The sequence below is a fragment of the Echinops telfairi genome, unplaced genomic scaffold (assembly GCF_000313985.2).
Source record: "Echinops telfairi isolate 266 unplaced genomic scaffold, ASM31398v2 ScPeMD7_2;HRSCAF=8, whole genome shotgun sequence".
NCBI classification, from domain to species: Eukaryota; Metazoa; Chordata; class Mammalia; order Afrosoricida; family Tenrecidae; genus Echinops; species Echinops telfairi.
In genome coordinates this window covers 57,063,394-57,068,065 of record NW_022103898.1, presented here as the reverse complement: position 1 = coordinate 57,068,065, position 4,672 = coordinate 57,063,394, and the positions used below count along the sequence as shown (strand labels likewise).

Here is a 4,672-nt window from a genome sequence, read left to right as displayed (position 1 = left end):
TGTGTTGTTTTAATCAGAGATAAATGGGAATTATCCACATTGTTATGCTGTATGTTTTTTCTTAGAATATAAAGATCTATCTATATAGTCTTCTTTCATTCTAGTATTTCAATTCATTAGTAAAGCATTTTTTATTTCCCAAAGTGGACCTAAATACTGGGGGATGCTGGCACAATGTAGAGGCAGCCTGCAAACAAGGATACTTGCAGGGATACTTAATTCTGGATTATAGGCTACAGTACAAAAGTTTTAATTTCAAGAGGGCCGTTGAATAATCTCTTTTTTCCTGAAAAAGGGACAGAAGTCTAAATAAGTTCAGTAGTCACCTCCAAATAGTTGCTGTATTCCAAATGTTGAGTGATTATAGTTGAATCATCAATTATGTAAAATGCTCAGTATAAAGAATGAAACAATATAAGCACACATTTAAGGCTTCTGATAATTTTTACAGAAGTCTTACGAAATCACATTGGAATGTTTCTTTCTTATTTCTTTGAAAACAGATATTTAAATGAGTGATCTCATTCAAAGCTTGTTTTGTTTTTTAATGATAAAATATTACACATTTGGGAGGAGGGCGTTAGCCAGAGTTGTTATGCAGTAGTCTGTAGTGGTTTAGCACACTCTAAATGGTCTTACTGGGGGAGAGGGAAATAGGAGGCTCTTGAAGATTCCCAAGCAAATGCCAGGAAAGCAACATCTTGGTGGGTGTTATGCTTTTGTTCGGGGTTTACTGAGTGAATAACACTCTTCTCAGGAAAGCATCTCATCTCAGGGTTTTCACTCTAAGGACATTGAGATTTGGGTTTGAAGACACCTTGACATCTTACAGTGTAGTAGCAAACCAACCATCCTTGTAATATCCAGCTCACGGATAAAGGCAGAATAATGCAATTCTCCATTTCAGATGGCTAGATGTTTGTGGAAGAAATGAGGCATTGCTTGCCTCATTTACTGGGAAGAATCAAATAGTTAAAAGCCTTCAGGGACAGGGACACTTAAGAGAATTACAACACCAGGACCAGTCAAGTCTTACACATTTAACTTGTGCTCATTGAAAGCCAGGCCATAAAATCAAATAAAATTAAACAGGTTTTCTTTTTTTCTCACAAGAACATAAACATTATGGAAGAAAAATTAAAACAGGAACATTTTAAAAGGTAACACTTTTTCCTTAATAATCCTTGGGTAGTTATGACCGGAGAGTTTGCCCCTTTTTTGTTTGTTTAGTGAGCAGGGATTTTGGTTCAAAGCTTTGTTTGATTTTAGAATCTGCTTCTTCCCCCCACCCCCAAACCCCACCACATCGGTTTCCTGCACAGCCACCACCTCTGGGTGTGGGTCCCCGGCTTGAACTGCTGTAGGAATCCCATGGGAGAGGATGGCCCCTCTCTGTAGACGGGGGAAACCCTTTTGCTGCCAAACCTATCATGAGCACTTGAGTAGAGAATCACTTTAGCTGCTTGACCAACAGTCTTGACTTCCTCCATAGCTGTCCTGGGAGCTGCTGTAACCATCGTATAACTGCTTCCAGCCTAAGTCGGCAGGCCCACGTGTAGGTGGAGCTTTCTCTGAGTTAACTATAGTTCTCACAGGAATCTCTCTCTGTAAGAGCCTCCGCTTGGAGGCTCTGCACAGTCCCCATCACACCCACAGCCACCTCTATTACGATAGATAGTGGATGGATAGTCATCACGTTAACTGGGATGACCATGGTCACAAAGTGTGTAATCTTTTGGTGGTGGTGCACAATCTCTTATATTACAAGAATTTGAGTAATCTCTGCTCAAATATCTGTGTTTGGTAAACTATCCATCATCTCTTGGGGTCAAGTAAACATTTCCGTGGAGGGTTAGGGGGTTGTTCACTTCATGATGGGCTTTCATAACTGCCTCTCCAGGGCTACAGGCGTTCTTCCTCCTTTGACACTGCTGGACTTTCAAAGGAGACAAAAACAAACCCTTTAGACATGCTTGTTTCTCTGTCTTTCCTCAGGAGCACTTCCACAATTCATCCCTAATTTCCAAATACTGCTTTTTCATTTGTTTAGATGTTGAACCCACCAATAAGAGCTTTACAGGCCCATAGACTTCAAACATTTTTCGTCATCCATGAATGTTAGCGAGGTGAAACGGTTTCAAGCCCCTGTGAGCCTGATGACATGTGCTCGGTAGTGACTCAGCCTGCCCGGCAGCTGCCCTGTGCAAGAGCGGGAGAGGAATACTGGTAGCAGTACATTGCATAAGCAAAATATTACACTTTTAATGTGTCTATAGATTACTCTGCCATTTAAAAAGTTATTGATAGTACAATAAAGCCGTTAATCCCCAAATATTTAAAAAATACTTTAGTTACTTCATGAGTAATTCTTCTTCCTCTAAAAATGCTTATTGTTTCAATAACTCAATCATGTCTCTTGTCTTTATTTCAACAATTCAGAAAGCATTTATTAAATGCCACTATTGAACCAACTATATGTAAAGATAGAAATACTATTACGAATAATAATTATCCACCTAAGTCACTCATGTTCCAGTGGAGCTACAGATATTAGTATACAGCAGGAAATTTCAAATAATATGAAGAGTGCTATTCTCAACACACAGGAGATGATCATTTAATGTACCCAAAAGATTCAGGAAGTTTTCTGAGTACTGTAAAATAATGCTTATGCTGAACTTTGAAGAATGCATATCTTAGATTAAAAGAATATGACAATACACGTCAGGGAGAGGAACTGGTCAAAGCTCGGAGATATAGAATAATATAAAATGTGTCCTCAGAAGAAAGGATTGTGAGCTACTTCTAATGTGATAATAAGAGGTAGATTGATTTTACCAGACTGTTAAATGAATTCAAAGCAAGAGGGAGTTAAGAACTGAGAGATCTATAGGGCTATTTTTAAATATTGTTTTTTGTATGTTACTTTGCTGCACAAATAAAACGAAAGTTTCATAGGTGGGTAGATGACAGTACAACTTTGTTTCTGTTTACAGTTCGTCTTCTTCTAAGTAGTAAGGAAGGAGCCATGGTGACCTATGGTTATCCAGGGGGGCTGCTCACAGCAGGACCAGCCGTTGGACACCTGGAGCCACTCTGCGGGAGAACCAGGAGGCTTTCTCCTCCCGTAAAGAGTGACAGTCTCTGCCACCCACAGGGGCTGTCCTACTCTGTCCCTTAGCGTCACTTGGAATTAACAGCTAATCAATGGAAGTGAGTTCGTGTTGAGTTTTGAAATAGTAAGGAAAGGTCACAATTTTAACAGCATGATATGAATTATCATTATCTTTAAAACCAATTCTTGATGATGGAATACTAATCATGATGATATAGCCTCATTAACTGACCTTGCTAGCATTTGCCTAAGCTATGGATTTAACCCTTTCATAAGAGTGAGACTCCTGGCCTCTCATTTTGTCCCTTTCTTTGATCAACCTGGAATTAAAGCAATGACTTTTCTAATGAGCAACACAGTAAGAAGAACTAGACAGGTGTGAGTCAGCTCACACTGGGTCCTCTTTAATTTGCCTGCCTTGTTTGAATGAGACTGCCTCTTTGTGGGGAAAAGCAAATTAATATCTAGTTGTGAGAGTAATGGTGTGAATTAATGAATACATTTAGGGTATCAAATATTACAAGCCTACTTGGACAAAAATTTAATAAATTATTTAATAAATAAACATTTATTATTGGAATTTTTGTCTATTTCTGAGTTGATTTCAAACTCCAAAAAGGGGAATTGACTTCTTAGAACTTTATCATTAATGAAGGAATCATTAAGCTATTCTTGATATTGACCTACATCATGGTAAAACTTAGAAGAACCTTAGTTTATACTCATCTCTGCCTTTAATTCACTTAATAATCACTAGAATCTGATTGGTGGTGGTGCATATGGTTTTCTTGTAGTCCATCCAGATCGTCCATGGGCAATAATTTTAGCCTGTTCAAGATTTCATGAAGGCTTATCTTTGTGATAATAATAGGAAGTGGTGATGAATTTTTCAGGTCCTACCACTAAATCATATATATACAATCTGCCATATATTCTTTAGAAGATAAATATCTTAATCCAAATATTTCATTGTAAAAGAGAAAACCCCATCACATCAATGAAAAGATTTTAGAGAAGTTACTTTTGATCAGATGGACCTTTCAGCATGTTTAAATTCCATGAAATTGATAGCTAAATGTTTATTCTAAGGATATGAGTAAGCTTTGGTAGAAGCTTCCCAAAGGACACAGCAGGGGTGGTCTAGCGAACATCACAAGCTGTCTCACTCAACACAACTCCTGCGGCTCATTGACTTTCTCCAGTAATCTGAAGTGCAAGCCTAAGAGCTCAGGAGAGAAAGGAGACAAACTGCAAGCCAATGATGCATCAACAGTAGTTTTCCCTCCTCAAAAAAGAAAGGAAGAAAAGTACTGGCTTTAGGATCACCTCTTCCTTCTGCCCACTGTGCAGATTACAGAAAGGTGCATATACTGTCTTACAATAAGAAAGAAAACAGTACTGTAGCCGTAGCACGGATGTTTTTTTCCTCTTTACGGATGGAGCGAACGGAAGACTCATTCAAGTCGAAATGGCGTGCAACCTCCACGATTTTCTTGCCATCTTTGATCATATCCAAAAGTTTTACCTTTTCCTGGATGGTGAGCATCTTCCTCTGGC

General features: G+C 38.6%; 1 pseudogene; it reads right to left on the bottom strand.

Moving 5' to 3' along the window:
* Positions 1-1,192: 1,192 nt before the first annotated feature.
* LOC115870481 lies at positions 1,193-1,886 on the bottom strand (annotated as a pseudogene).
* Between the last annotated feature and the right edge of the window lie 2,786 nt (positions 1,887-4,672).